We start from the raw sequence: 12051 nt of genomic DNA on the forward strand, positions 1-12051 counted from the left end.
GTTTTGTTTACATTCTCGTGCCATGTGACATGACAAACTTTCATAACTTATTTGATAATGAAATAACAATCAAGCAGGCTGTGAACAAGTAGGAATTGAAGCATACAAAAATCAACATCTCCAAGGTACATTGTGAACATTATTGAAAGACAATATGTATCCATGGCAACCAAGAAGAGCTTCTGCAGCATGACAGATATTTCAGTCATTGCACGGGAATGGATTAGTTTCTCCAACCATAATAATACTGATGAATAGATCTTAGTATACCTAGAAGCACTTTTTGAAATGGTTGTAATTTCAGAAGCCATCAAGAATAATGTCAGTACCAAGATTCATTGATCAACTAACAGAAAAATACCATAATCCTAATTTATTATGTACAATGATTCTTTAAAATGACTAGTGATTTTGCAGGTAATGAATACTACAACAGGAGTATGTAATGGCACACCAAAGACATCAGGAGTTTCCGGTTTCCAGATTGAAGAAAATTATTAATTTTATGATGAAAGCCATATACCGTCAACCTGTTTAAGACATTTCTTATATTATTTGATCCAGTCCAATTTTGATTGAGTATGGCATCTGTTGAGTAAAAGTCTGGATTGATTTCTGATCGTTTCCATAATCTCATCCGAAGGAGTTCCTTTTCCTGTCTCGTAGATGGGGGCTGCAGTCTGGTTTTCAGATCTTCCAATAGGAATGACTTTGAAGCTAGTTCATATGACTATCTTAAAGAGATACATCTTGGAGATTCCAAGAGTTTTTTTCAGGAACCTAGCTTTAACATTTTCAATAGCCCATAGATTAGCACTGTTAGAATCTTAGTATAAAATAAAATCATGCCTATGCTTGACGTACCCTGATGTCATCCATAATTCTGATGGCTGCCAAAGATCTCCTTAGAGACAGCTGAAGGTTGAACTGTGATGCCCAGAATGAATTCACAACTTTAAGAGGCCCTCCCCTCCACACTGCGTTCTGTCATTAGCTGGGCTTCTTCCCCGTTTTCAGGATATCATCTGAACTGTCTTTTTTTTTTTTTAAGTACAAGACCGTTGTTGGTACTATAGTTCTCTAGCTTGTCCATTGCATTTTTTTTACTCTTCCTGGTTGCTTGATCCCAGGACTACATCATCTGCATACGAATACATCGTAACTGACGTGCTGTGATTATCTCATTCACCTAATTCATAAGTAAAAATTTAATATGTTGAAATGTAATGATCAACAAGCTTGATGCATTACTACTTCTGCAGTGAATGATAAACATCTCATTCTTCAAGGTTAAAACATATCATATTCAGGTAATTACATTTATAAAAACTAACAATGTTGAAAATAACTATAACATTTCTTAGTATGCCTATCTGTATGATCAATGGACAGTTCTTACAGCCTTTTCAACTGAAACTTGAAGCAACTGCATGTCAAAACACCTACACTAAAGAATTGCAGGAACTTAACACCACCATAAATTAACCACTTCTTCTTGCAGTGCCTTCTCCATTACTTAAGGTTGGCCACAATCGCAGTGAAGTCTGTGCGATGTTCGGCTGTAGTCTCAGTCTATTCGAATCCAGTCCTGTCCAATCCCGTAAGTTCCTCAGCCAAGAGTGTTACCTTCGACCAAGAGTGTTACCTTCGGCCACAACCTCTACGTCCATCAATTTTACCCTGCATGATCAATTTACTTGTACTTATCATTCTTCATAATATGCCCAAGGTAGGCTGTCTTTCTTTTCTTGATTGTACACACCAACATTCGTTTCCTTCTCATGCATCCGAGTACGCCAGCACTGGAGACGTGGTCAGTTGTTTGAAACTTTTTACAGTCCATGAGATCCGTAACATCATTCGGAACACCCACATCTCGAAGGCGTTTATTATCTTAATGGTGTTACATTTCAGAGTCCAGGTTTCAGCACCATACAGCAGCACTGAATATACGTAGCATTTGACGAAGTTGTAATGTGTCTCCCAGCTGATGCTTTTGTCACACACTCAATGTTTTAAATATTCTATGAAGTTTATACTACACAAACAAAATATTCAGTAACTTCCATAAAGAGATGAGATAGGTAGGTTATTTTCCCATCCGACTCATACAGAAGAGGTCTGGCTCCTTGGCTGAACACAAAGAGATTTTAAATGGCTAATATCTCTAGCGTGGGTGCCGGGCATTTATGTTCATCATAATACATATCTTCATTTGCATATAACACATCACATTACAAACCACCACAGATAAATGCGAAAAGTGAATACATCCCTCCACATACGGCTGGCATCAAGGAAAGGCATTCGGCCATAAAACAAGGCGAAGTCCACGCAAAGTGGCAACTCCACGTAATTGAGGGGAAAAGATGATGATGATGTTGACGATGAGGAGGAGGAGGAGACAAATGAAGAGGTTAGATTGTCACTGAAGATATTTAGTTCCGAACTTACTTGCATTTAATCACTCAAAGTGAAATGGTCATCTATAAGCACCAAGATTGAATATGGCAACACTAATGCATACCTACTGAGAGACAAGAGACAACAACAGGAGAAAATAAAAAACAATAGTCTATAAGAAGTCTACATGAACAATTTAGTCAAATACGGTATCCATGATGACAGAGTTTGCAAATAAAAACAAAATAATGTACTTATAGTTGAACCTTCCCATGTAACATCTACCGAATAAGCTGTGTACCGTGGGAACTTCAGTTCTGTGGTTCTTACATAGGAGTTGGAACCTGAGGATAGCATCCTCCTGGAGATAATGACAGAAAATCCTCATGGAAGGAATAAAAGGACAGAAAAAAAAATAAGGGGAATAACCATTTCAGAATGGTGTAGTCCAGTCTTATTGGTTTTTTAGAAATTGATGTTTCTTATCTCAATAACTTCAACTGGGATGGTAGGAGAAAGCAGAGTAAGATTATTAGACATCCCCAGAGGAAATCTGTCCCTAGATTGTCCTTGGATGTAATCACTCGTCCCCAGAAATCAGAGGATTTTCAGTGTTCATTATTACTATGGTTTTACACGAACAATAACGTTGTATAACTTTTCGACTCGTCATTTTTCTTTTTAAAAATATGCTAATAGAATTTGTAGTGACCCATCAGTGTGCTCTCTGCTTGCGATCTCTTTGGTCTACTCCTTGCAATCATGTGCAATGTGCTTTCTGGATACAAGTGGATGCCACTTCTGCAGCATGTAATTTCCATTTAGCTTGCAGCAATTCATGGTATCTGTGAACACATGGTAGGCTTACACCTGCGTGGTGATGAATGTTATTAGAGTAGTTCACAGAGTTTGAAAAATGTCTAGAAAATGTCCACTAAGTCAAACACTGTTGAAGTAGTTTCCCTTTCTCTGTTGAGGTATAAAAGCATCTGTCAACATTTGTTCTTTATCCCAAACAACCTTTACTGTTGGGAACAGCAGGAAATCATCTGTTGTAGAACAGGATGTAAATGGATCAGAGAAGTAAGAGAGGATCTGAAGGAAATAGGCCTTACAACAGAAGACACCACAAATAAGATAAAAATGAATACAAAACTCAAGAATACAAACCTCCGCTTTACCCTTACACAAAACAAACCAACAACACGTACATTTTCAACTGAGGAAAGGGCACGAAGATCAGAGCGCCTGAAGAAGTACTGGGAGGACCGCAAAGCCCGAACAATCCCTTCAAAGAGACCTGAACGACGGACTGACTAAAGTGATCCTATGTGGTCATAAAAGAAGAAGAAAAAGAACACATAGGAACAAGAATACATTAAGTTCTTAGGAGTCGTGAAAATTAACATGAAGTGACAAGGTAGTATGTAAGTAGAATGAGTAATTTTATCCCTTAAAATGTGTATAAAACAATGTAACCAAATGACGAATTACAACACAATACAAAAGCAGATTTTGTATTTGTATCTGCCCCAGAAATTGTTAAAAAAATAACTGTCAACCTTAATGTATAGGCCAGTTTTAACGTATACACCAACCAAATGGCAGGCAATTTACTGAAAATGTAGTTCTGAGAGTTCTTTAAATAGAAGACAAAATTTCCCTACACACTGCGCGCATTACTTAGTCCCAAATTAAAACCCTATGCATGCAATATTCAGGGATGAAAGTATTCATAAACTTCTAGGACTCATTTGCAGTTTGTCTAACTTCTAACACAGAACCTCACTTGCTTTAGCTGTCTTCGCATAATTCCAAGAATTGTTCCCGTCTTAGGCTAACAATAAATGTTCTCTCTTCCATAAGCAGTATTGTTCTGCAATTATTTCGAAGTTATGAACTATACAGATAGATTTAGCAACTACCTAAGCCTTGCCAACAAACATGAAGTCACACGCACTGGGTGTAGGACTGATATGGTACTAACCTTTGATAATATTATATCTCTATAAATAAAACAATCCAAGCACAACCTTCCCTATTCAATAATTACTGTTCTAAATGTTGCAGATATGTTAAGAATGAGCTCTCTAATGATTTACAACACAAACCTTCCTTGAAAAATAAGTGCAACTTCTAAAGCTTATTTAATTGTTGATTATTGATCGATATTTAGGTTTAAAGCAACGCCCTCTGTAACTACAAGCTGCGAGGGAGAATTGGCAACTGTGTACTCTGGCTGTACAGAATGTAAACATGTTAGGCCATGTGCTAATATTTTGTTTTAAATTGTAGCGTACTTGATTCCGACGGGTACTGAAATCAAATTGTGCCCTTCATTCATCTTTTGTGAAATTATTAATGGCATAATGAGACCTGCTTAAAGCTGGCAGAAGTAAATACTTCTCATCTGTTGTTACTTACATAACCTCTGCCTGGAAGTAACATTTGCCAATTTATGTGTCAAATATAACTTATTTAAAACATTTCAGGGGCCTAGAAAGTGTTGTGTGCCCAGATGCAAGTCAAATTATGACAGCATTGTAAAATTAAATGGCATCGTGTCCACATTTTCCTTCCCTAAAGAAGAGATAAAAAAACAGGCATAGATTCATGCCATTCCACGAAAGGACTGACATCCAACTCCATCATCTGCTGTTTGTGCCCACCACTTTGAGGAAAAGAATATATGGCAATAGCTTACGAAAATTGGAAACAACCTGATGGAACAGTCACAAAACTTGTTCTAAGGTTTTCCAAGTTGGCGGAAGAAGCTCTACCCTATAAGATCCCAGATTTGCTTTCTAACCTGCAGTATTGCGAAGAAAAGATATTCGAAGAAAGCAACAAATACTATAAAACAAGATTTAATTAGTAATTTTAATGACTTTCTGAATCATTTCTCTTCAAAATTTAATCTCTTCAATTGGCAGTGTAAGATAGGCAGTGAATTTGTTTCTGGTTTTATCTTCTAAATGTTGATTTATTTGTTGTTGTTTACTTGTTGGTTCTAAAGTTCTCATGACCACATCATCTATCTGCAATTTTACTTTTGTTGTAAAGAGAAAAATAATTTTCCTTATTTAAGTACAAACAATTTAAAAATACTTTAGATTTTAACAAAGATTTTATCTTATATCACTGGGTAGGTATAGAAACCAATACAAAAACGAACCTGAATTCAACCAAAGGAGAAGCATCCACAACAGAGGGAAAGGCAAAAATAAATAAATAAATAAATAAATAAATAAATAAATAAATAAATAAATAAATAAGTAAATAAATAAATATCCGGTAATAGTGATCTTAATAAGGTAAACAACAAATGAAGTTTTCTAATTATGTATATAAAAGGTATGACAGGCTGCATCAAATAGATACTCTGCTGAACTGACAATATGACAGAATTCGAAAATGAAATCCAAGCAATAAGAAACAATTATCAAGAAGTTTACGAAGTCAAGGTTGTTTTTGCAATACTAACTGATGAAAACATACAACATAGATCTACTATTCTTATTTTGCTAATGTGTTGGTTCAATAACCTAAGCGAGGGTAAGGTACTAATACGACTAACCTCACTTCGTGCAATTATATCATTGGTAATTACGAACACTGGAAAATAGCTCCAAACTAAATTCGCCACTATAAATTAATATGATCCAATAACCTAGCCAAAATAAAGAATTTACGTTTACCTTGAAAGAGCAAAGCTAATTAAGTAAAACAAAACTGGTCGCCTAGCCAAGAGACATTTATTATACGTACACAAGATGATGTGATTCAAGAATTCAGTACCATAATCTAAAACACAACAATAAAACTATCTAGATGGGAATAATTAGTAGGTTTAATGAGGACAATCCCATCGGAAAAATAACAGTGCCGTAATTTTCGACTTAAAACCTATGTTATTCTACACATTGAACAATAACATAGCCTAAACACTAACTTTATTGAACGATGAAGGTAAGAAAGTTGAAGTAACACAATCCGAAGCAAAGATACATACACTTCATTTAGAGATGCAATCGATGACATACGGCAATTAAATGCTACAAATAACCAGTGGAAAGTATATATTAAGGAACTAGCCTTGACTGTCACCCTCAATCCTTTATGACTCCATTGTACACTATTGTGGCCTACGAATGTCCGTCGGCTATCATGGCAAGTAAGCTGGAAACTAATTAAGATAATTTGTAATCGGTCACCAAACACGATACTTTAAGTAGCACAGGCGAACTACTGTCAACGAGGCGTTTCATTTGATACCCAACATGCAATATTTATATTAAATGATGGACATACCTGGCGGTCAATCAAGGACGTTCCAAATTTGTTAACTGCCTGACAAATCGATTTCAAAAGTACCGACAAGGTGTTAATTATCGGGAGCACTGAGATAAGTATACACTCCCGCTCACATGAACACTCATCACTAAAATCATATCTTAAAACAACTTTCGGATCACACTTAATTCACATTCCTAAAAAGTTTTAAATACCACGAAAAAAATTAACGCATCCACGCAAAAATTAACCACTGATCCAATATGGCGTTGTCTCTACTTGTATGCTACGGGGCTTCCTTGTGTACTACAAGGATTCCGTAAACAAGTTGACATAAACAAATGCACGTGGCTCTATTGGTTATATTACGAAATTGGACTTACTCACTAAATGCCGATAGTCTGCCAGTCTTATTTCATACCCTAGCTATGTCTTAACAAATTACTTCAAGTGCTCTACTTTTGTCAGTATAATAACTCCGCCGGACTCGCATTGAAGAATGACCGCAGCCGTAGGGGGTATGTCAAATGTCACACCAAAGAGAATTAAATAGCTGGCCCATCCCACGAACTGCGGTCTAATAAAAGGAGCGTCATGACGTCAAACCGTAGGCTTATGTACCTTGAAATACAGCTTTTAAATTAAAATATATTCAATTACTATTGCAATTACCTTTTCGACAGTGAGTTCTAACCACTGAATTAATTAGCGAACGTATAATACGGCTACATGTTTCATCCTCTGTTATCATCGCTATTGTATATGGGTTGACAGTGATCCGTATCACATACTGTTTGTTCTTTGTAATCCTCGACAGATTTTACCTCGATACTGTTCAATTTCGCGCTTTTAATTTAGGATGGCTATTGAAGATTCACAAATAAATATAGAGTAATTAATTAAATAAATATCTACAATTTTTACGTAAGTATGCTACTATGATTTTTTTACGAATGTCTTTAGAGCTCCATTTCGAATATTCTGAAACTCTGGCGCCATACAGATAGCATGCTCCTATCCATTCATAAGCACTATTCGTCAGAAGTGGGCTACGAGCGAGCTGGTGTAAGGTTTCACCTCCTCCAGTTACTTCACGCTAAGCCGCGACTGGGTCTGCTGGCTTCACGCGCCGACATCACAGCTGTCCAGCGGTAGCTTCGCTGCATGCACTACATTGAAGGTGAATGACTTTTCCCCCTCTAGCGGCGCTTATGCAATGGATCTATCGAGAAGCTTCTCGCTTTTCCATCGTAAATGAAGTTGACACTTTCAGTCCTGTCCTAATCGTGAGGAAGATGTCATTTTGTCAGTTTGTGATAACGTGTATTCATCCTATATAGATCAGAAACCGAGAACAATGGAAAGGGAATGGATATCACTCCGCTTCTTCTTCTAACATCGAGCCCAGATAAGTCCTTTGTAAATTACAAGGTGGACTTTAGAGTGATATGGAAATTTTGAAGTAAATTCGTTTGTATAGAGGCATACTGTATCTGAACAAGGGATTAGTGATGGTTGAAGGAGGGGTTGTAAATAATGAGTGAAGTACAGTATAATTTTGCTAGTATACGGTACATTCCAGAGACCTGAATGGCTCATTTTCCGAAAGAAAAAAAAACGGGCGCTGGGAAAACTACGGTGTTGATGGTCAAGGTTGTATTTCTTCTTCTTTTGAGGTTTATGACAAATTTTAAAGGATAAGTTGTTTTTTTTTTTTTTTTTTTTGTTAGTGGCTTTACGTTGCACCGACACAGATAGGTCTTATGGCGACGATGGGATAGGAAAGGCCTAGGAGTTGGAAGGAAGCAGCCCTGGCCTTAAATACGGTACAGCCCCAGCATTTGCCTGGTGTGAAAATGGGAAACCACGGAAAACCATCTTCAGGGCTGCCGACAGTGGAACTCGAACCCATTATCTGCCGCATGCAAGCTCACAGCCGCGCGCCCCTAACCGCACGGCCAGCTCACCCGGTAAAAAAAGAAGTATAAGGAAGGCAGGTCCATTTCACATAAAGTGTGTTCGCTGTCTATATTGCTGTTTACCGGGCTGAGTGGCTCAGTTGGTTAAGGCGCTGGCCTTCTGGCCCCAACTTGGCAGGTTCGATCCTGGCTCAGTCCGGTGGTATTTGAAGGTGCTCAAATACGTCAGCCTCGTGTCGGTAGATTTACTGGCACGTAAAAGAACTCCTGCGGGACTAAATTCCGGCACCTCGGCGTCTCCGAAAACCGTAAAAGAGTAGTTGTGGGACGTAAAGCAAATAGCATTATTATTATATTGCTGTTTACCTCACCAACTCACCTGGAGGCTTGAAACATACACATGCAGTGTTGCTGACTGAGTACAAGCTTCTGATGATTCCTGAGAAAATGATACTATGGTATAGGTTACTCCTACTGTTATAGTGAATTCTTGCCCCCCTGTGGATGGGGGCGGTAGAATAACACCCACGGTATCCCCTGCCTGCCATAAGAAGCGACTAATAGGGGCTCTGAACTTTGGAGCGTGGGTTGGCAACGACGGGGCCCTTAGCTAAGTCCTGGAATTGCTTCCACTTACTGGTGCCAGGCTCCTCACTTTCATCTATCCTATCCGACCTCCCTCGGTCAACTCTTGTTCTTTTCCGACCCAGACGGTATTAGAGCACACGAGGCCTAGGGCGTCTTTCATTATCACGCTCTTTGTAGCCCTTATCTACCTTTGGCCGATATCTTCATTTTTCGAAGTGTTGGGTCCCTTCCATTTTTTCTCTCTGATTAGTGTTATACAGAGGATGGTTGCCTAGTTGTACTTCCTCTTTAAAACAATAATCACTACCACCAGTGAATTCTTGAAAATATCTTCCCGGCGGGGTCATGTTACATGTTTTGTCTTGTCTGTAAGTACAATTTAGGATACCCGTACCAAATTTGGTCGGCGGAGAAAATTATGACAACTTCGATGGTTCAGTGTACTGATAGAATCGAAGCCACGCGTTTTAGAGTCGACCAAGTGAATACTTAAAAACAGGAAATAATATTCAATAATTATTAAATACATATTAATTAATTAAATAATAATATTAAATTAATTAGTTCTGACTTGCGCCTATAAATGGTATAAAAATTAATAGATTAAATTTTTGAACGAGCTATGAAAGAGTTTTTGAAAATTTCATTCACATTTCTTAAAATATTATTTTTAAAGCACTCCTGGGCCGCAAAATTTGGTTTTAAAAAATTAAATTCAAACTTCGGCGGAAACTGTGCTCTCACAAATGCCACTGCTCGGTCTTAACCATTATAAAACTGGCTATAGGATCATACCAATTCTTGAACTGCTTGCCAACCTCGACGCCATTTGGAAACCCCTGTTGTAAAACCAATAGGTCTCTTGAATCTATTTTCTAAGAAGCCTCGAATGTTTGACTTTAGAGTGTAATCTGAACACACCATTTGCCGTAAACCTATTCACCTTGATCATATTGTTCTTGTTCTGTATTTTAATGTAAGATTTTTGTAGTGTGCTGGTACTGCAATCTGAACATCAACATAATTTACTTGTATAAAAACAAACCGAACCCCATGGCGCAACAGCCCCGAAGACCCTTGGCCTCCCAAGCAACCGCTGTTCAGCCCGGATGCCTGCAGGTGTTGTGTGATCGGCACGACGAATACTCTCGGCCGTTATTCTTGTTTTCTAGACCTGGGCAGCTATCTCACCGTCAGATAGCTCCTCGATTCTAATCACGTAGGCTGAGTGGACCTCGAAACCAGCCCTCAGATCCAGATCCTGGCCGGGAATAGAACTCGCGGCCTCCGGGTACGAGGCAGGCACGTTACCCCTACACCGTGGGGCCGGCCAATTTTCTAGTATAGTGTCCTTATACTCTCACTCATGCATGCGCGCAGTAAACACGCACAAGCAACTTTATGTTCTGGCATCATTTTGTAACTGCTGTATAACCCCCCGCCCCTATCAGTCGATTCTGACTATACTACTGGCGTATGGGCTAGAACAAATTTGTTACTTTCATTGATCTGTCCCAGTCGTATCCTTGGCTTTGACCATATGAACGTGGCTGAGCTACGAGCCATTCCTTATGCAGCCAGTTCCTGCTATGAATGGCGTGAAAATGTTGCTCATAGGGTCGGGTGGTGCATGCATTTCGGTGGGCTTGACAGACTGATATGTAATAGCAACTTCTGGCTTAGTGAGGAAAGCAACGGGAAACTACTTCATTCTCTAGTTACCGGGCGAGTTGGCCGTGCGCGTAGAGGCGCGCGGCTGTGAGCTTGCATCCGGGAGATAGTAGGTTCGAATCCCACTATCGGCAGCCCTGAAGATGGTTTTCCGTGGTTTCCCATTTTCACACCAGGCAAATGCTGGGGCTGTACCTTAATTAAGGCCACGGCCGCTTCCTTCCAATTCCTAGGCCTTTCCTTTCCCATCGTCGCCATAAGACCTATCTGTGTCGGTGCGACGTAAAGCCCCTAGCAAAAAAAAAAATAGCATTCTCTAGTTCGCCTCTTCAGTGATGCCTAGGCCATCTACGACAGCTAGTGGTGGAGCTGTTGAGATTCCAACAAACCTTCGGGCTGAGAACTGAACATACAGTACATACCTGTATGCGAAGAGATTTGGATTTGAACACGGGCTTTCGGTACGCAGTGTATTGTAGTGATTAGAAATTGTGTACCAACACCTGTTCTACTCTGCCGGCCAACTTTCTGATGGAGATTTCTTTTATTTTCACTAACAAGACTGGAACCGGCTAACCCTGATGTCAGAACGTAACGAATTAACATGTTACCGATCATGGCCACCCGTCTTGCAAACACTCATTTTCATATCACTCGATAATGTTGATTGGACCAAGCTATTCGAGATTCTGAAGATGATCGGGATCAGATACCGGTACCGAGAAAGAAGAAGTATCTACAATCTGAACAAACAGTAAGGGCGATGAGGCAGGGGGGGGGGGGGAATCCCCCCACTTTCTGGAGGAAAAAAAATAATTTTTATTCCATTTTAGCCACCTGACTATTTTTAAGTTTCGGCAGCCTGAAGAACCTAACATTAAATTTTAAAAATTCCCTCAAACTAGGAATTATTAAGAAAAAGCAATTTGTACAGTCCCTATTATTTTTCAGCTATTTCCTTCCTTTAATTTCTTTAATTATTAATAAAAATACTCAGTGGAAATACGCACACAATGTCATTCGTTGCAGCTAACCGATTCGTACAGCGCCACAGCAAGTAGTGGAGACTCGCGCGGCAGCGTGTAGTATGTACTGTGATTAAGGGTACCAGGGGTGGGTATTTTTGCCAAGATAATGGACACTGAGGTATGATTCATCCGCTTGCCGCGCGCATTCG

The 12051-nt window shown here is 39.1% G+C and overlaps 1 protein-coding gene across 2 annotated transcripts in view; it reads right to left on the reverse strand.

Moving 5' to 3' along the window:
* Nucleotides 1-7058, reverse strand: part of simj (simjang) — a 164023-nt gene extending 156965 nt beyond the window's left edge. For both annotated transcript variants that reach the window (XM_067145897.2, XM_067145896.2), the window contains exon 1: nucleotides 6715-7058. The gene's annotated coding sequence lies outside the window, so the exon portion shown is untranslated. The remainder of the gene's footprint in view (nucleotides 1-6714) is intronic.
* Between the last annotated feature and the right edge of the window lie 4993 nt (nucleotides 7059-12051).

This window comes from Anabrus simplex, chromosome 4 (genome assembly GCF_040414725.1).
Source record: "Anabrus simplex isolate iqAnaSimp1 chromosome 4, ASM4041472v1, whole genome shotgun sequence".
NCBI lineage: Eukaryota > Metazoa > Arthropoda > Insecta > Orthoptera > Tettigoniidae > Anabrus > Anabrus simplex.